This window comes from Hypanus sabinus, unplaced genomic scaffold (genome assembly GCF_030144855.1).
Source record: "Hypanus sabinus isolate sHypSab1 unplaced genomic scaffold, sHypSab1.hap1 scaffold_118, whole genome shotgun sequence".
Lineage (NCBI taxonomy): Eukaryota > Metazoa > Chordata > Chondrichthyes > Myliobatiformes > Dasyatidae > Hypanus > Hypanus sabinus.
This window is the reverse complement of record NW_026779240.1, coordinates 1006729-1028394: the sequence shown is the minus strand read 5'-3', so window position 1 is coordinate 1028394 and position 21666 is coordinate 1006729. Positions and strand designations below refer to the sequence as shown.

The 21666-nt window shown below is 45.7% G+C and overlaps 1 long non-coding RNA gene across 2 annotated transcripts in view; it reads right to left on the bottom strand.

Annotated features, from left to right (window-relative positions):
• Nucleotides 1-21666, bottom strand: part of LOC132386491 (uncharacterized) — a 49194-nt gene that overhangs the window by 8984 nt on the left and 18544 nt on the right. Inside the window, exon 1 of one of the 2 annotated variants that reach the window (XR_009509554.1) lies at nt 13095-13264. The exons of the other annotated variant lie outside the window; for it this stretch is intronic. This is a non-coding gene — a long non-coding RNA (uncharacterized LOC132386491). Of the gene's footprint in view, nt 1-13094; nt 13265-21666 lie in introns of those variants that run through there. 2 annotated transcript variants of the gene reach the window in all.

Genomic DNA, 21666 nt, shown 5'->3' with positions numbered 1-21666 from the left:
CCCGGTCTGTATAGAGGATGCCGATACACTTCAGACTGTCCCCAGCAGCTAAACCGAGCACATTTGATCGCAATCTTTCTGCTGTGTGGGATCCTGCCTAGCACAGCAGGCTGCCATGTTCCCTGCAGTGCAGCAGGAACAAAACGTAAAATTATGAAGTAGAAAATGCTGGGAACTCAGTACATCAGACTACATCTCTGAAAGGAGAAATGGTGGAAGACCCAGTTCCAGACCTGAGACTGTCCAAGATGCTGCCGGTCTGCTGAGCGTTTCCAGTATTTTCACCTCCTTACTTTAAATTTCCTGCAACTGTAGCATTTTGTCCCTCTTCATTTTAATGCACAGATAGTAACCGATTGCCACCCTAAACTGTAAACGCCACCCCACACCAACTAATTTCTTAGTTCTGAATACATTCTGCTGTAGTACATCCCATACAGTCACTGCTCACAGCATCCTTTCCTCCCACTATGACTCTGTTACATTTGCTCCCGAGGCTACTGTCTCTACGCTGAGAGGTGGTGACCACAGAGCGATAAAAAACTGCAACACTTGCTGCAGCTCTGACGGGCTGTTACCATGGAAACAGAGGAAGTGGCTCACCTAAAATAAACAAAACATGAAACAACAATCTGAACTTCAGATGCTTTGAGTTCCATTATGGCAAAGATGAACACTTCAGCCATTTTGTAACGGTGAAACTAAAATTGAAATAGTTGTTTTTACCCTGCCACGTGCTGTTTTCAATTACACCTCTGGTAGTCCTAACTGTCATAAAAACTAATTCTGGAAAAGATGCAAACCAAAATTTCACAATGAAGACAAAGTTTGAAAGATATATATATATATATATATATATATATATATATCACTGCGGCAATGGGATGCAGTCTGGACAGAGGTTGAACAAGATGGCTGATATATATCATTGAGGTGGTGGGATACAGACTGGACAGAGGCTGAACAAGATGGTTGATATATATCATTGAGTTGGTGGGATACAGACTGAACAGAGGTTGAACACGATGGTTGATATATCTCATTGAGGTGATGGGATACAGACTGGACAGAGGTTGAACAAGATGGTTGATATATATCATTGAGTTGGTGGGATACAGACTGAACAGAGGTTGAACACGATGGTTGATATATCTCATTGAGGTGATGGGATACAGACTGGACAGAGGTTGAACAAAATGGTTGATATATATCATTGAGTTGGTGGGATACAGACTGGACAGAGGTTGAACAAGATGGTTGATATATATCATTGAGATGGTGGGATACAGACTGGACAGAGGTTGAACACGATGGTTGATATATCTCATTGAGGTGAAGGGATACAGACTGAACAGAGGTTGAACAAGATGGTTGATATATATATATATATCACTGGGAGATGGGAGAATGGGATCCAGGGCAATATCTCATGGTCCTCCAGCAATACACAAACCATGAAATAATAGTACGCACTAGTTGACAACGGATACCAATATAACAAAGCCAGAACAAACAATAAGTATTTTGGTGTGTGTTATTTTCTATACTGTACACTTTATCAATGCACCAGAGGAAGTATCCCATCCGGATACTTCACATCTTCATACGACTACTGCTCTTCCTTTAACTGAACGAGAACTGTGGACACAGCGGAGTACATCATAGGAACTGATCTCCCCTCCATGGACTCTGTCTATAATTCCTCAGTAAAGCAGACAACATAATGAAAGATCCCCACAATCCTGGACATTTTCACTTCTCACCCTCCCATCGGTTTGAGGATTAAATGGAACAGAAACATGTCACCGGGCTCAAGGACGGTGTCCATTCTGCTGTTAGAAGCGAACAGCGTGATGAGTGGACTCCTGACCTCACAGTCTAAATCGATGTGACCTTGCACCACATATCTACCTGCACTGCACCACTGCACTTTCTCTGTAACCAGAATGATTTGTTTTACCTCAATGTACTGCTGCACTGTATTGATCTCTGTGGAGAATACCGGAGACTCGATTTTCACTCAACCTCTGTATATGGAAAAAAAATAAAGATTCCCCATTTCAATCGTGTGGGAATATTAGACAGCCTGTGTTGCTTCTTTCGAAATTCCGGAGGGAGTGGACACATTTCCGAGAAACCTAGATAAATGAACAAGACTTATTTCTCGCATTAATAGGGCCAGATATCGGGAAACACTGTCAGCATGCCGGCAAGTCGCAGCAATGGAAAGAAGATGGAAATAAACTTCCCAGTCCCCCGAGAAAACGTGAGAGATCTGGATCTCACTGTCTTGTCTGAACGGGGAAAGATGAAACTACTCAAACACGTGGAGCAGTGTCCCGAGAATGCGATAACTCTGTTTAACCCTCTGATTGCAAGAACACAACAGGCCGAACGACCGGTTCCAGTATGCTGGAGATATGTACAAAAATTATCGACGCCAGGCGTCAATCCAGGTGAAGTTTGGATCTGGAACCGGGCCTTGAGATGGAGCTAAAGTTCACCATGTACATCTTAATGGATGGGTTCAGTCTCGGCATCACCACCTCATCCCGCTCCTGGGACCAGAACACCAGGGGCTGAGCGGCGGCTTATCTCAGGCGGTTCGGTGTAAAGGTCCCATAACCTGGACCGACCACGACAGGTTGTGTCTAGGAAGCGGGACGAGAACACCGGCTCGAGGATGTTAACGGGACTCCCTGCCCATCATCAGGTGCCCCCCTCCCTCCGGGATCGGCTTCAGTACTCACCGATGGGAAAATGTAGGTCACGTTTACCCGTAGTGACCGGTTATCATTACCCACCGATGAGAACTTGATCAATTGTTCCCGCAGAAAGCGATCGGTCCTCCGGCTCCCAGACGACGATCCCCTTCAACAGAGAACGGAACGAAAACCCCCGCCCATCCGGAGACTGTGAGAGTGGGGGCGGGGCCTCGGAAGCGAAACCCTCAGATGCTGCAGATCTGCGTTTGAAATGGGAGTGAGAACCTGGATCACGTGACGGGTGGAGGGTTTCCCGTCTGAACCGGTGACTCTGCTCCTCGCCCCTCACACACTGCCCGATCTACAGGCCGCATTTTACATATTATTTCATATTTAGCCCAGCTACATTTTTAATCTCTCCCGCTGCATCTTCCCCGTCCCCATCGCTCCACACCCGGTTCTCAGAGTTACTGGATCAATTCTCATCCCGATTCGACACTGAATTCCCACCCAAAGAAGAATTGTGCAGATTTCATTGAAATCACTTCTCCGTTTATAAACACTAATTTCTATTCACATTCCTCCGGAGCCTCACTGGACAGGAACACTGCAACATCATGTGAGAAACAGGAGGAGGTGGCCATTCAGCCCATCAAACCATCAACAAGATGGCGGCTGCTCTCCCATCTGATCAACATGTTTATACCCTATCCTTATTTCCTCGATCCCTTCGGTCTCCACACAACTGCCGGCCTCTGTTTTATGTGAAGACGATCACTGAGACTTCAACGTCCTCCAGGAATCAATCTGGTGAATCTCTAAAACAAACTCTCTCTTACTTGTTAGATAATCTTCCACAGAATTTGATTCCATTTCTGCAGCCCCGTGTTGCCCCACCCACTCACCTCCCACCCCTGTCACTATTTCCACCGTCCCACCTCCTCCTTCACCTGGATCTACCTCTCACTCCCCAGCTCTTGCCCCATCCCCACCCCTCACCTCTTTTCTCTGACTATTTCCATCCACTGTCAGTCCAGTGGGAGGGTCTCGGCCCGAAACGTTGACGGTCCATTTCCCTCCACAGATGCTGCCCGACCCGCTGAGTTCCTCCGGTAGTTTGTTCTTTGGTCTGTTCAACCCGTGTTAGTGTGGGGAGCGGGATTTTACATCATATTCCAGGTACAATCTCAACAAAGCCCAAATAATTCTTACGGTAATTGCCACACTTAAACACGAGAAAGCTTGCAAACTCTGGAAATCCAGAGTAACACAGACAAAATTCTGGAGAAATTCAGCACAGCAGGCACTGGCTATGGAAAAGAGTAAACTGTCCACAGTTTGGACCACGAGCCTTTTTCATTCCTGAGCAGGAGGGGGAAGTGATCCGAATACAAAGGTCGGGGGGGGGGATAAAGTGGGGAGCTGGAAGGTGATAGATGAAGTCAAGTGATGGTCTGTTCAAGGGCTGGAGAGGAAAGAATCAGAGCGTTGTCAATAGGAGAAAGGGAATGAGGGGACCCAGGGAGAAATGAAAGTTCAGAATGGTGGGGGGAGGGGTGGGCTTTGTTTACTGGAAGGAGAATTCATTATTCATACAATCAGGTTGGAGGGGACCCAGATGGATTATAAGATGTTGATCCGCCACCCTGAGGGCGGTCTCATCTTGGCACAAGAAGAGGCCATTGACCGGGATGTCGGAATGGGGATCAGAATTAAAATGTTTGGCCGCTGCAAAGTCTCCCTTGTGCCAGATGATACAGGGATGCTCGGCAAAATGGTCTCCCAATTTATGGCTGTTCTCACCAATGTAAACGAGGCCGCATCGGGGGCACTCGACAAAATAGATGACACCAGCAGATTCGCAGGAGAAGTGTCGCTTCAGCTGGAAGGACTGTTTTGTGTCTGAATGGAGGGGAGGGAGGAGGTGGACGGGTAGTTGTAGCACTTAGGCCACTTGCAGGGATAAGTGGATGGAGGGAGATTAGTGAGGAGGGATGAATGAACAAGGGAATTATGGAGGGAGTGATCCCTGTTGAAAGAAGCGGGTGGGGTGGGCGAGGAAGTTGAAAATATGTTTAGCTGTAAGATCTCTTTGGAGATGGTGGAAGTTGCAGAGGCTGAAGGGGCGGTAGGTAAGGACAAGAGCAACTCTATCACTGTTACGGTGGTAGGAAGATGGGGTGAGCACGGAAGTACGGTAAATGTGAATGAGGCCTGCATCAATCGTGGGGGGAGGACTGCCGGATCCTGTGAACAGATGCCGGGGGAGCAATGAAACTGAGAAAATTTACAGGTGATAGGCTGGGAAGAGGCATCGTCGAGATTATCACGGGAATCAGTAAGTTTATAAAAGATGTTGGTTAACAACCTGTCTCTAGAGATGGAGAGATCAGGAAAGCGCACGGATGTGTCAGAGATGGACCAGCTTACACTAAATAGCTCTTGGCAGGCAAGTGTAGAGACGGCAGGAGGCCTGGCAGACACGGATGTTGTTAGTATTTAAGGAGCTGAGTCACAGGGGTAGATTGAACAAGTTAGAAATCTGTGAAGCACAAGAGTTTGTGATGAAACTTTTTTTATGCCACAGACCCCTACCATTAACCGTGGTGTCCGTGGCTCCCAGTCTGCGAACCCCTGCCAGAGGTTTACAAAGGATACCCCTGCTTGAGGTATACAAACTATGATGGTATAGATAGCGTGAACTCATGTAGTTTTTTGCCCCTCAGGTGAGGTCATGGATTTAGGGCAAAAAGTGGAATATTTAGGGGGAATCTGAGGAGGAACTATTTCGATCAGAATTCACGAATGCAAATTCAGGTTAAATTGCAAAATTTAAGAGAATTTTCTATGGGTACATGGATAAGGGAGGTGGTCTGGGTGCACGTATATGGGCCTAGGCGGAGAATGACACTGACTAGATTGTCTGAAAGCCCTGTTTCTGTAAGGGAATGAATTACATTGTGTGTCCTATACAATTCCATTTCCCAGGAGACGTAAATCATTCCAACGTAATGTTCTAAAAATAAATGAAAATGCGAGAAACAGTCAATAGATAAGGAATATCTGTGAAGTGAAACAAAGTTAATGTTTCAGCTCCAACTCGCTGTGTCGGAATGGCTTCAAACATTTTCTGATTTGATTTCAGGTCTCCTACAACTTGAGTCACAGACAGCTGAAAATGAGTGGGAATTTCCAAACATGGTGAGAAAACTGAACCAGAGGCAGAGAACCAACGATGCAAACACTGCGCAGATCGTTCCAGATAATCACTCGCACTGTGTTTTGAGATGGTCTCTCAGGTGTCTCTGGTCTCTCCGCTCCATTGTATCTGTGGCCTTTGGCTTCGGACTCCCCAACCCTGGGGAAGAATCCTTGGTATATTTGACTGGGCATCAACGGCATTACAGACTACGTTGGGGAAAATGGCGCTGACTGCATGAGTCACGTTCCCCTCCCGTGCGCTCTAAACAATGCTTCGAGGCTCGAAACTCGAACAAGTCACGAAAGCTACACTCTCCGAGGAGAACAGCCACACAATGTAACAACAGCAGATGAGAGGACTGTGCAGAGATTCAACCCCTGTGAGGCAGCCGGGCCAGAAAACATCCCAGTCCATGTACTCCGTCAGTGTGGACACCAGCTCACTGATGACTTCACGGCCATCGTCAACACTTCACTCATGTGTCTTCAAATCTATACCTTCAGAAGCAAATGACTACTGGCTAGCCTCTTCTTCAACGTCAACGAGACAAAGGAGATGGTTATCAACTTCAGGAGAACTTGCACCACTCACACACGTCTTTACATCAGCAGCTGTGGAAACCGGAAGCAGTTTCAAACTCCTGGGCGTGCACATCTCACACAACCCCTCATGGTCCCAGAACACATTCCACAATGCTCGCTCCCCAACATCTCTACTTTCTAAAAAGGCTGCAAAGAATGGACTATGTGCAGTGCATGCGGGAAAGAGGCCGGCAACAGTCCCACCCGGTCTTGCGCATGGACTCTTTGACCCACTCCCAACAGGAAAGGCTACGTGGCATCACCTCCAGGACCAGTAGACTCAAAAATAGTTATTTTCTCAAACAGTAAAGGAAATCAACACCTCCACCCACTAACTCACCGCTCCACACCCCCATCACCACTATTTTAAAATTTCCTGTCAGTCACCATATGTCCAGACACTCCTCTTCCTATTATCATTTCATGGACATACGTTCAATGTTTAAAGCTATCATATGTAGTGTGTGTTTTTATAATTGTGCTCTTTATCTTCCTGTGTTTGTTCTATTGTTCCTGCGTCAGATCCAAAGTATGTTATTCTCCTTTTCACTTGTGTACTGGAATGACATTAAATAACTTGGATCTTGAATCCGAGAGAATATACCACGACCAACCAAATTATCTATGTCCCTTCCTGATTTTATAAACTTCTACAATACCACCTCATTCTCCTGTGCTCAGCGGAATAAAGATCCAGCTTGGCCAAACCTCTGCCTATGAATAGGCCTGTAATAGCCTCACCAGTAATTTATGTAACTACAATATAATGCCCATAACCCAAAGCTCAATGCCACAACTGATGAAGGCCAGCATGGTTAAAGCCTTCTTTGCTGAACTTTCAGGAAAACGTACAATTGTACTCCCCGGTTTCTCTGTTCCACACACTCGGTGTCTCACCATTCACTATTTCAGTCCCACCATGGACTGACTGTCCATCATGCACCATCAGTCACTCGTCCAATTTGAAAAACAGTTGCCATTCCACATCCCAACTCTATAACTGATCAAGATCTCTTTAAATTCATTGTATCCTGTTGTAATATCAAGCATACTTCCGAATTTCATATCAAACTTGCTGACGATGCCATGCACATTCACATTCGAGTTAATGTCCTGACCAATGAATTATAGAGGTCTCAGTGTTATCACTTGCATGCCACTCGTCACAAACCTCCATTCAATAAATCAATCTTCAGTCTTCACTCTCTGCTTCCTGTCATCGAGTCGGCTTGACAGATAAAACGTGTTGTAGTCGGTGATATCCGTACAACCAATGTCCAATCTCGCGGATCCTCGGCTTCACTGCAGACTGAGAAGTTCCCAGTAAACACCTGTATAATTACCAAGTGGACTGAAGCCCCAAACAGCCCATTCCATTTTCTCAGAGACTTCGTCCCAGTATAATAACACACAACTCTGCGATGTTTGGTGCCAGCGATTTGCCGTGGTGTTCCTGACATTTCCAATTCACAAACTATGACCCTCTGCCGGTGCCGGTGCTCAGGCTGGTTCCCCGGTCGGTACAGAGGATGAGGATGTCCTTCAGCCTGTCCACAGCAGCTAAACCGAGCACATTTGATCCCTGTGTCATCGCTGTGTGGGATCTTACCCTGCACTGTTAGCTGCCATTTTTTCCCACAGTGTGGCAGGAACAAAATGTTCATAATGTAAAATTATGCAATAGAAAATGCTGGGATCTCAGCTACATCTGTGGAAGTAGAAATAGTGGAAGACCCAGTTTCATAATTGGGGCTGCTCAAGGTGCTGTCGACCTGCTGGGCGTATCCTGCATTTTCTTCTTCTTGCTTTAAGTTCCCTGCAACAGTAGTATTTCCTCTCTATTGAACACACAGATACAATCTGATTGTAGAAATGTTTGTGTCACCCCAAACTGTTCGGCCGTGTGATGAAAATGCCATCGCCACAACCATTAATATGTTAGTTCTCAGTCCACTCTGACCCTGGTGTAATACATTCCACACAGTCAATGCTCACAGCCTCCTTTCCTCCCACTGTCACTCTGTTGCATTTGCTCCAGAGGCCACTGACAGGATGCTGAGAGGCAGTGACCAAAGAGCGATAAAATTGTGCAACTCCTGTTGCAGTTCTGGCCAGTTGTTACCGTGGAAACGGAGGAAGTAACTCGCCAAAAGATAATTGAGAGAGGAAATAACAAAATCCACATCATCCGCTATGAGTTACATTGTGACAAAGATTAACAAAGCAGCCATTTTGTAACAGAAACACTGAAATTTTAATGGCTCTATTTACCCCGCGTGTTGATTCAATTAAACTTCTGGTAGTTTTAGCCAACAAAAAGCAATTCCTGGAAAACTCAATGAGGTTCAAGGCGGAAGAAAATACTTCACAATGAAGACAACTGTTGGAAGAAACGTTGTTGATATAAGTATAGCACTGAGCTGATGAGATACCTGCTGGACTGAAGACAGCAGAGAACTGTGACACAGCTGAGCAGATCAGAGAAACAAGTCTCCCCTTCATGGACTCTCTCTGTCCTGCCCGCAGCCTCAGTAAAGCAGGCAACATTATCAAAGATCCGCACAGACCTGGACATTCTCACTTCTCACCTCCCATCGGGTCGAAGATAAAATACAACAGAAACATAGGACCGTGTCCATTCTGCTGTTATAAGCGAACTGAATGTTCCCAGTGTGATGAGATGGATTCCTGACCCCACAATGTACCTCGATGTGACTTTGCACCACATATATACCTGCACCGCACTTTCTCTCTAACCACAATAATTTGTTACGCTGTTATTGATTTACCCGATTTCACCTCAATATACTGTATTGACCTGCCTGGATTTTACCGATTACAAGACTTCCACTGAACCTCGGTACATGACAAAAATAATAAACTGTTTCCCCATTTTAATTGTGCGGAATTATAAGACAGCTGGAGTCTTCCTTTGGAAATTCAGGAGGGAAACTTCATTTTCTGATAAATGCATTTAAATGAATCTGCGGCAGCACCAGAATGCAATACATAACAATATCGGACACAATGAAATGCAATAAGTATATAATTAAATAAGTAGTGCAAAAATACAACAGAAAACTAATAAACCGATAGCCCGTTTTAATCGTGTGGAAATGGTATTCGGCCTAGATTGCTATTTCTGAACTTCTAGAGGGAGGCTTAACAGAAGTTTAAAAATTTTTGAGAAGCCCAGATGATTGGAAAAAGCTTAATTCTCTCAGAAATACGATCAAACATCGGGAAACACTGGCTACGCTTAGCAGGTCATAATAGTGGAGTGGAGTCAAGAAAAAAAAAAGCCTTCAATGAGTGAACGTGACAGATCGGGATCTCACTGCCTTGTCTGAACGGACGGAAAATGAATCTACACATACACGGGGGGGAGGGGGGGTGATCCGCAGATGCTGCAGATCTGTGGTAAAATGGGAGCGGGAAACGGGATCAGGTGACTTGTGGGGGTTCTCCTTACTGAACCGGTGACTCCGCTGATCGCCCATCACATACCGCCCGACCCATATGCTGCATTTTCCACAGTATTTCATATTGATAGCAGATACATTTCAACGCTTTGCTCTGTACACTTCCCCTTTCCGCTTTCCCTGGTCATAGAGTCAAGAGCTCATCCCCATGCCGGGCTCACATAGAATTTATACACAGAACGGAACTGTGCAGGTTTGATGTAAATCAGTCTATGTTTATAAACACTAATTTCTATTCACAATCCTCCGGCCTTAATGTACAGGAACACTGAAACATCAAGTCAGAAACACCAGCAGGGGCCATTCAGCCCGTCTAACCATCAACAAATGGAGGCTTTTCTTCCATCTCAGCCACATGTTTCTGCCCGATCTTCATTTCCTCGATCCCTTCGGCTCCACACATCTGCCGGCCACTGTTTTATGTAAAGAAGGTCATTGAGTCTTCACCGCCCTCTGTGCTGGGGACTTGCAAACATTTACCACCCTCCAAGTGGAGACATTTCCTCATCTCAGTCTCGAACAGTCGTCACCTGTCTCAGAGACTCGGATCCTCAGTTCACTCTTTAAAGATGTTTGGTATTTCAGTGTGTTCACTTGTCAGTCCTCAATTCCCCAAATGGAAGAGTTTTCGAATTTGATCGCTCTTCATTTAAGAATTCCAACAGCCTCGGAATTAGTCTGCTGAATTTTTATCGCACTCTCTGTAGCAAATACTCCCTAACCTCTTTGTCAATACTCTATGAAAATAATTTCCTCAAAATGCAGCAGGCAGGCATCAGGTCAGATAGCATTCATAGAAATGTGCAAACAGTGGACATTCCGGGCCAAGACCCTCGTTTTGGACTGAAGATAAGTAAGAGGGGTTCCACAAAGAAGTAGTGGGCAGGTGAAAAGCAGTAAAAGGTCAGACTGGCGAATAGGGTAAGTGTGGAAATTGGAAATGTTGATCACCAAATTGAGAAATCGATATTCATACCACGAGGTGAGGGAACCCAGCCGGAAGTTAACGAGCTGACCGTCCACCGCGAGGGTGGCCTCATCTTGGCACCATCATTTGCAGCTCTGTTCTGACCCCACCACTCAGTTCCCAACCACTGTCGCCACTTCTACCCCACGGCCTCCCCCACACCATGATCAACCTCTCCCTCCCCAGCCCACCCTTATACCCACCCCTCACCTCTTTTCTCTGACTATTTCCCGTCCACTCTCAGTCCAGAGGGAGGGTCTCGGCCCGAAATGATGACTGTTCATTTCCCTCCACAGATGCTGCACGACCTTCTGAGTTCCTCCCGCAGTTTGTTCTTTGGTCTGTATAACCCGTGTTTTTATGAGGAACAGGATATTACACCATATTCCAGGTAAAATCTCATCAAATCCCAAATAATTTTCACTTTGCCGATACCCACCACTCCAGGGATCAGTCTGGAGAATCTTCATCGCACTCTCTATAACAAATACTCTCTAACCACTTTGTTAATCCTCTATGGAATTAAATTCCATCTTCTGCAGCCTCGTGTTGCCCCAACCACTCACACCCCCACCCTTGTCACTATTTCCACTTTCCCACCTCCCCCCTCACCTGTATCCACCTCTAACTCCCCGGCTCTTGCCCCATCCCCACCCCTCACCTCTTTTCTCTGACTATTTCCCGTCCACTCTCAGTCCAGAAGGAGGATCTCGGCCGGAATGTTGACGGTCTATTTCCCTCCACAGATGCTGCCCGACCCACTGAGTTCCTGCGGCAGTTTGTTCTTTGGTCTGGATAACCAGTGTTAGTATGGGGAGCGGGATTTTACACCTTAATACAGGTACAATCTAAACAAAGCACAAAGAAGTGAAGTCATGTCACTCCCTTACACAATAACATTTACAATAAGCACAATGTACCTTCGACCTAACCCCTACCCACTGCCGGGAATGTGGAATAATCCTTGTTCCAAGCCTGCACCAGTATCGCTTTCCTACTCCTCTGACACAACACTTCAGAATGCATTGCTGCTTCTTCCTGCTCCTGCTGTCAAGTTTACTTAGCCCATTTACTGACTCGTCGAACCCTTTTCTCGAACTATCTTTCTTCATCTCAGGAGGTCGTATATCCACTGACATCTTGTATAAACTCATTGATTCTCTCAGCTACCTGCACTATACCTATTCCATCCCTTCTCTCAGTTCCTCTGTCCCCGCCGCATCTGCTCTCAGGATGAGGCTTTTCATTCCAGAACTAATGAGATGTCCTCCTTCTTCCTTTCTTCCCCAGCAATCCTGCCCTAATCCGCATTTATTCCGCCCATCTTCCGTCTGCCCTCAGCCCATCCACCCGCGGCCCCACAAGGGAGATGTTTCCTCTGGTCCTCATCCACCACACCACCAGGTTCTGCGTCCAGCGCCCAATTCTCCGTAGCTTTCGCCATCTCAAACGGGATAGTAGCAACAAACATATCTTTCCCTTACCCCCCAACCCCACACTTCCGCACCCTACGCGACTCCCTCGTCCATTCTTCCTTTCCCGCTGATCGCCCTCCTTGAGGTTTTCCTTGCGAGCGTCACATGTGCCAGACCTGCCCCCAGGAAGCACAAGTTCCTCTTTATATTAGATACTGTCTAATCTTGTTGTTAACATTGGGTTTGTTACAGGGCCTCAGAGTCTGCAAACAGGTGGTTGTTAGGAAGCAGAAGCTGACGGTGAGAAGCTGTTTCTTGGACTTGAGTTCCGCGCTTAGTGATGTTCCCGGGGTGACACCTATTCCTATCTGTCGTGTAGATCGATAATTTGGTTCAGAAGGTACAGGATATGGTTAGTGAGTCGGCACAAATTAAGTTCAAGCAATTACATTTCTGAAAGACAGTAAGTATAAACAAACACCTCTTATTCCCGCTTCCCACTCAGAACTGACCAAAATCTACTTCAAAACATGCAAAAGCTTGAAATGAGCAAACACTGAGGGAATGTAAGTGGCTTTAAAGAGCTGGGCTGCTGACAACACATTACCAGACTTGGAGTGATTGCAGCTCGGTCTGACATAGGCATACCTGGCACATTCAGTCCCATTCCAATTGTTTCCTACCTTCCTTTGTATTGATATGCAATGTCGAAAGGACCAGTGTTTGACTAAATGAGACTCACCAGACTTTCTGCTGACCGAATCAATGGAAACTCTGAGTCAGGAGGGTTCTGTCCAGTCGGTGCTCTCAGTCTTCGGGCTGGTTCACTTGTTGTTGTTCCCTCGTCTTCAGTCGTGGTTTCCTTTCAGTTGCGGTTTTTCTTCCAATAAATCGCTCATCGCAGGTCTAACTTTAACTAGACAGATAATAAAACACATTAGCAATACAAATGAGAAAAAAAAATATTTCTGTTTATCGAAGTTTAAATGTTGAAGACAAATATAACGATCTCAAAGAACAAATCTGAAATTGCCCCTCGCACTTCCCAATGCCTGATATGGGATACGAAGGAGTTATCGTTCAGTTATGGCCCGACACAAGATGTAGGAGGAGAATTCGATGATTCTGTCCATCGAGTCTGCTCCACCATTCAAACATGATTTTTATTCTAACACCATATTCCTGCCATCACCCTGCAACCCTGAAGCTACTGAGCAAACATGAACATATTTAAATCTGCCATAAATATGCGCAAAGGGCAGCCTCCACCACCGTCTGCGCCAACAGTTTCCACACAGCAGCCATCCTTTGGCTGAAGAGATTTTTCTCAGGCAAGGCTGCAAGCCCGGGTGTTGTCAGCCCCGGGGTGCTCAAAGCCTGTGCCCCCCCCCCCCCCACCCCTCCAGCTATGAGGAGTACTTCACCATGTCTTCAACCTGAGCCTGAGTCTCCAGAGGATTCCTGTGCTGTGGAAGACGTCCTGCCTCGTTCCTGTACCGACGACACCGCGCCCCAGTGGCTCCAATGACTACAGACCGGTGGAAATGACCTCACACATCATGAAGACGCTGGAGAGACTTGTTCTAAAGCAGCTCCGGCCTTTGGTTAGGCCACACTTAGACCCCCTCCAGTTTGCCTACCAGCCCCGACTAGGATTTGAGGATGACATTGTCTACCTGCTGAACCGTGTCTATGCCCACCTGGACAGCCGGCAAACACTGTGAGGGTCATGTTTTTTGACTTCTCCAGTACTTTCAACACCATCCGCCCTGCTCTGCTGGGTGAGAAGCTGACAGTAATGCAGGTGGATGCTTCCCTGGTGTCATGGATTATTGATTACCTGACTGGCAGACCACAGTACATGCGCTTGCAACACTGTGTGTCAGACAGAGTGGTCAGCAGCTTTGGGGCTATACAGGTCCTTTCTTCCTTATTTTCACCATCTACACCTCGGACATCAAATACTGCACAGAGCCTTGCCATCTTCAAAGGTTTTCTGATCACTCTGCCATAGTTGGATTTGTCAGCAAGGGAGATGAGGCTGAGTACAGGGCTACGGTGGGAAACTTTGTCACCTGGTGTAAGCAGAATCATCTGCAGCTTAATGTGAAAAAATTTAAGGAGCTGGTGGTGGACCTGAGAATGGCCAAAACACCGGTGAGCCCTGTTTCCATCCAAAGGGTCAGTGTGGACATGGTGGAGGATTACAAGTACCTGAGGATTCGAATTGACAATAAACTGGACTGGTCAAAGAACACTGAGGCTGTCTACAAGAAGGGTTAGAGCCATCTCTATTTCCTGAGGAGACTGAGGTCTTTTAACATCTGCCAGACGATGCTGTGAATGTTCTACGAGTCTGTGGTGACCAGTGCTATCATGTTTGCTGTTGTGTGCTGGGGCAGCAGGTTGAGGGTAGCAGACACCAACTGAATCAACAAACTCATTCGTAAGGCCAGTGATGTTGTGGGGTTGGAACTGGACTCTCTGACGGTGGTGTCTGAAAAGAGCATGCTGTCCAAGTTGCATGCCATCTTGGACAATGACTCCCATCCACTCCATAATGTACTGGTTAGGCACAGAAGTACATTCAGCCAAAGACTCATTCCACCGAGATGCAACACTGAGCGTCATAGGAAGTCATTCCTGCCTGTGGCCATCAAACTTCTCAAATCTTCCCTCAGAGTGTCAGACACCCTCAGCCAATAGGCTGGTCATGGACTTATTTCCACTTGGCATAATTTACTTATTATTATTTAATTATTTCTGATTTTATTTTGCTATATTTCAACTCTATTCTTGTTTGGTGTGGCTGTAACAAAACCCAGTTTCCCTCGGGATCAATAAAGTATGTCTGTCTGTCTGTCATCACAATTTTAAAAGTAGGCGTCTTTATTCTGAGACGGTGCTCTCAGAGCACAAACTCTGTCTAATGGAAACATCCTCTCCATGTCCAATGTATTCAGGCTTTTCAGAATTCAGTAGGTTTACTTAACCATACATTCCCCCACCACCCCCACCGTCCCTCTGAACTCCATCCAGCACAGGTCCAGAACCATGAAATGCTCCGCATACGTAAAGCCGATCATTCCTGAGATTATTCATGTGAACCTTGTTAGCAACAACTGCACTGAACAGATTCCCAGGAACAACAGGCAAATTGATACCAGAACAATTTACTGCGAAAAGTTGTGCTTGCTTTAATGTTCTACTATCACACAACGAGCTATTTCGATTTCCAGGTTAAATCAGGTCCATTTCAGGAAATATAAACCAGTCCAGGGTGAATGTAATAAAAGGAAACTGGAATTACCAGGAACACTCAGCAGGTAAGGAACAGCTGTGGGGAGAAGAACAAATTTGACGATTCAGGTTTACACATTTCGTCACAATTACTTCAAACATTTTCAGTTTTTACTGCAGATCTCCAGTATCTTGAGTTTCTGCTAGATTTCCACTGCCTGGCAGGCGTGTGACAGTGAAGGGGGATTTACAAACACGGTCTTAACAGTGAACACACAGACCAGAAATACTCGCTCAACACCTCATAAACCTGGGCAGGTTGATCCCCGGGTCCATTTTACTTGAAGCTAAAACTATGATATCCCATGACCTAACCTCACAGGGTCACAAGGCTGAACCGGTCACTTACCGACGCCAGAAGCCTCGTACATCGTCCACACATCTCACAGCAAGTGGTGTATTCAGGGATATACCTACAGCCATTGTCCAGATGCCCGAGACTTCTGATTCATTTGGAAGGAGGAGCATCGTGTCCCATCTGTATAAGTACTAAGGATTAGAGCCCAGACCTCAACACTAGGACTCCTTGTTACCGGTATAATGTTGCAGTGCTTCCGCCAATCAGAGTTCAGAAACTAACACTCCATCAACCTATGGCCGAACGGGAACCTGATGGTCATCTGAATGGACCAATGATCGGGCGCGATAACCTGGGCGAGAGTCACAAGACACTGGGGATATGATTCGCATTGTGCCCTGCAGCTAAACTGAACTCAATTTATCATTTTCTTATTGTTAAATGAGGTCTTACCCAGCACAATTGGTCATCACATTTCCTGTAGGCTAACAGGGATAAAATGTTTTTAATATAAAATTGAAATAATAGTGATGGAAACTCTTTTCACCAGATTAGATTTGTGGAAAGAGAAACTGCGGAAGAGCCAGTATCAGGACTGGGACTGTCCAAGTTGCTGCCTGATCTGCTGAACGTGTCAAATGTTCTCTCTTTTTACTTTAAATTATGCACAGCTATTGACTGATTACTAGACATTTGTGACGGCCTGAACAAAGTTGTACAAATGTAATGCCCATATTCATTAGTTTTGTCTTCATTCCAATACAGGGATAATACAGTCAATACAGTCAATGCTTACAACATCCTCCCCACCCCACTATGTTACATCTGCTCCCGAGGCTGCTGTCTCTCACTGAGGGACCGTGACCAGAGAGAGATAAAAATGTGCACCACTCCCTGCAGGTCACATGGGCTATTACCCTGGCAACAGAGAAAGTGGCTCTCCAAAAATGACAAAAAAATAAAGCACCCGACTCAAATTTAAATGCTGTCAAGATTAACATTTCGCCATTTTGCAACGTTGCAACTAAGATTGTAATTATTGATTACAGACTGGCCAGAAATTGACAAGAATTTTGAGATATATCATTGTGGTGCTGAAATACAGAATGGACAGGGGTTGAACAAGGTGGTTGATACATATTATTGAGCTGGTGGGATACAGGCTGCACAGAGTTTAAACAAGTTGCGCGGGGAATGAGCAGATGGAACCAGATGGGACAAGGGATCATCATTAGTTTTCCCTGCATTCCAACACAGAAATTATTCAGTGCACACAGTTAATGCTCACAAATCCTCCCCACCACTTAATCAGTCCGTTACATGTGGTCATGGTCCACTAACTCTCACTGAGCAACGGTGAACAGAGAGCGATATAAATGTTTACCACTCCCTACTGGTCACATGCGCTGTTATTCTGACATGCAGAAAGAGGCCCTCCAAAAATGACCGAAAAAGTAAGAATTTTAAACGCGTTCAATTTTAAACGCTCTGAGTCTCGTTATGACAAGATTAACATGATTCAATTTTACATGTACTTGTTCAAAATAAGTCTGTGAACCTTGGTTTTCAATAATTGGTGCGACCACACCCCACCCCCACACCCTGTACAGCAATAACCTCAACCAAGTGCTTCTGGTAAATGTTGATCTTAAAGCACATCGACTTAGAATTTTAGGCCATTCCGCGTTACAAAACTGCTTCAACTCTGGGATGTTGGTGGGATTCCTTGCCTGAACTGTTGCTTCAGCTATACAACATCATCCCTATGGGATTAACAATAGGATTTTGATGCGGACATTCCAAAAACGAATTTTTCTTTTGAAATCACTTTCCTATCGATTTACTCTTGTCTTTCGGATCATTGTCCTGTTGCATTATCCAACTTGAATTAAAACAGTTGACAGACTGCTACCCTGACAGCCTCTTGTAAAGTGTCTTAATATAACATTAATACAATGGCTATTTTATAACGTTGAAACTAAAATTGTAATGTTTGTCTTTACCTTACCTTATCCTGCATTAAACAAATCCACTGCTATTTCTAGGTAACAAACACCTTTCGTGCGGCAAAATACTTGGGAATGAGAACACGGTAGTAGTTTCCAAAGATTACAGCCTGAACAGCAACTCTCCCAGGACCCCTTGCTCCAGTAATATGATGCAGTGTTTTGGCCAATCAGAGTTCAAAAACTAACACGCCATCAACCCACGGAAGAACAGGAGCCTCATGATATTCTGGCTGGACCAATGATCGGGCTGTAAAACCAGGGCGTGAGTCAACAGACACCGGGGATACGTTTTACATTGTCTCCAGCAGCTAAACTAAACTCAATTTATCATTATCTTATTGTTAAATGAGGTCTTGCCCAGCACTATTGGCTATCACATTTCCTGTAGGCCAACAGGAATAAAACGCTTTTAATATAAAATTGAAATAATAGTGCTGGACTCTTGTTTCATCAGATTAGATTTGTGGAAAGAGACCTTGTATCAGAATAAGACTGTCCAAGTTGCTCCCCGATCTGATGAACACAACATCCTTCCTGCCCCACTATCAGTCAGTTACATCTGCTCCCAAGGCCACTAACTCTCAGTGAGGGGCAGGGACCAGAGAGAGAAAAATGTGCACCACTCCCTGCAGATCCTGTGGCTGTTCCTGGCAACAGGGGAATTGCCTCTCCAAACATCACCAAAACAGACTCAACTGTAAATACTGGGAGTTCCGTCTGGCAAATATCAACTCAGCAGCCATTTGGTAACATTGAAACTAAAATTGTAGTGGCTGTCTTTACCCTAGCTCATGCTGTATTCAATAAATCCTCAGGTACTTCCAGGTAACAAACACCGATTTCAGAAATAAATAAATGAGATAAAATACGTCACAATGAAGACTGGACAGAGGTTGAACAAGATGGTTGATATATATCATTGAGGTGGTGGGATACAGACTGGACAGAGGTTGTACAAGATGGTTGATATATATCATTGAGGTGGTGGGATACAGACTGGACAGAGATTGAACAAGATGGTTGATATATATCATTGAGGTGGTGGGATACAGGCTGGACAGAGGTTGAACAAGATGGTTGATATATATCATTGAGGTGGTGGGATACAGGCTGGACAGAGGTTGAACAAGATAGTTCATATATATCATTGAGGTTGTGGGATACAGAATGGACAGAGGTTGAACAACACGGTTCATATATATCATTGAAGTGGTGGGATACAGATTGGACAGACGTTGAGCAAGACGGTTGATATATGTCATTGAGGTGGTGGGATACAGACTGGACAGAGTTTGAACAAGATGGTTGATATATATATCATTGAGGTGGTGGGATACAGGCTGGACAGAGGTTGAACAAGATGGTTGATATATATCATTGAGGTGGTGGGATACAGGCTGGACAGAGATTGAACAAGATGGTTGATATATATCATTGAGGTGGTGGGATACAGGCTGGACAGAGGTTGAACAGGATGGTTGATATATATCATTGAGGTGGTGGGATACAGGCTGGACAGAGGTTGAACAAGATAGTTCATATATATCATTGAGGTTGTGGGATACAGAATGGACAGAGGTTGAACAACACGGTTCATATATATCATTGAAGTGGTGGGATACAGACTGGACAGACGTTGAACTAGACGGTTGATATATATCATTGAAGTGGTGGGATACAGACTGGACAGAGGTTGAACAAGATGATTGATATATATCATTGAGTTGGAGGATACAGGCTGGACAGAGGTTGAACAAGGTTGATATATATCATTGAGGTGGAGGATACAGGCTGGACAGTGGTTGAACAAGATGGTTCATATATATCAGTGAAGTGACGGGATACAGGCTGGGCAGAGGTTGAAAAAGATCGTTGATCAAGGGCAACCTCTGATGGTCCTCCAGCAATACACAGATCCTGAAATAATAGTACTCACTAGTAGATAACAGATTCCAATATAACAAAGCCAGAACAAACAATAGGAACTTTGGTGTATGTCCTTTTCTACTCTACACACTTTATCAATGCACCACACAACGTATCCCACCCCGGCATTTCACATCTTCATCCGGCTACCGCTCTTCCTTTAACTGAATGATATACCGGAGAACTGTGGACACAGCTGAGCACATCATAGAAACCAACCTCCCCTCCATGGACTCTCTCTACACTTCCTACTGCCTCAGTAAAGCAGCAAACATAAGGAATGCTCCCTACAGCCCTGAACACTTCTCACTTCTAAAGCTCCACAGAGTCGAAGATAAAATAAAACAGAATCATGGCACTGGGCTCAAGGACGGTGTCCATGCTGTTAGAAGCAAACAGCGTGATGAGTGGACTCCTGACCTCACAGTCTGAATCAATGTGACCTTGCACCACATATCTACCTACACTGCACTTTCTCTGTAACCAGAATGACTTGTTTTACCGCAATGTACTGCTGCAATGTATTGATCTGTGTGGACAATACCGGAGACAAGATTTTCACTCAACCTCTGTACATGGAAAACAAATAAATATCCCCCATTGCAATGGTGAGGAAATATTAGACAGCCTGAGTTGCTTCTTTGGAAATTCTGAAGGGAGTGTACGCAGTTCTAGTGGAAAGCGGCCAGTGAGTGAGTGGGCCAGTGAAGGAGCGGAGCTTTGAGGGTTTGACTCGGGAGGCTTCAACGAGAAGAGGTGGAGGGTGAGCTTGTTCCCAGGTAGTCTTTTCAATGCCTCCTGAGACGGTGATGTGCCTCTCTTGTGAGATGTGGCAGTCTTGGGGAAACTCCACTCTCCCGCAGAGTCACATCTGCCAGAAGTGCTCGCTGCTGGTCCATCTGGAAGACCATGTGAGGAATCTGGAGCAGTAGCTGGATTACCTTCAACTCATATGGGAGAATGAGGCAGTCATAGATGAGAGCTACAGGAAGGTTGTCACATCTAGGCTGCCTGAAGCAGGTCGTTGGGTGACAGTCCGAGGGGGGAAAGCGAAGGAGAGTAGACAGGTAGTGCAGAGCACCCCTGTAGCCACTCCCCTGAATAATATGTTTACCATCCTGTATACTGTTGGCAGGGACGACCGGCCAGGTGTGAGCCACTGTAGCAGGGCCTCTGCCACTGAGTCTGACCCTGATGTGCAGAAGGAGGGGATGGAGGAGAGCTGACATCATTGGAGAGTCAGAGAAGCAGACAGGAGATTTTCTGGATGTGAGAATGACACGCGCAAGGTTTGTTGCCTCCCGGGTGCCAGGGTCCGGGATGTCTCTGACCGGGTGTATGACATCCTGGGACGAGAGGGAAAGTAACCAGAAGTCGTGACACATGTTGGTACCAACAACATAGGCAGGAAGAGGGATGAGGTCCTGAAGTGTGAGATTCTGGAACTAGGCAGAAGGCTGAAGAACAGGACCTCAAGGGTGGCGTTCTCAGGATGGCTGCCATTGCTCCGTGATAGTGAGGTTAAGAATTGGAGGAGATGGCAGTTGAAGGCGTGGCTGAGGAGTTGGTGCAAGGGGCAGGGTTTTATATTTTTGGATAATTGGGCTCTCTTCTGGGGAATTTGGGACCTGTAGAGATTGGATGTGTTGCGCCTGAACCCGAGGGGGAGCAACGTCCTTGGAGGTAGGTTTGCCAGCAGGGTTCGGGAGGGTTTAAACTAATTTGCAAGGCGGATGGGACCTGGACCGATAGAACAGTGGAAGAAGTGCATGGAGTAAAGC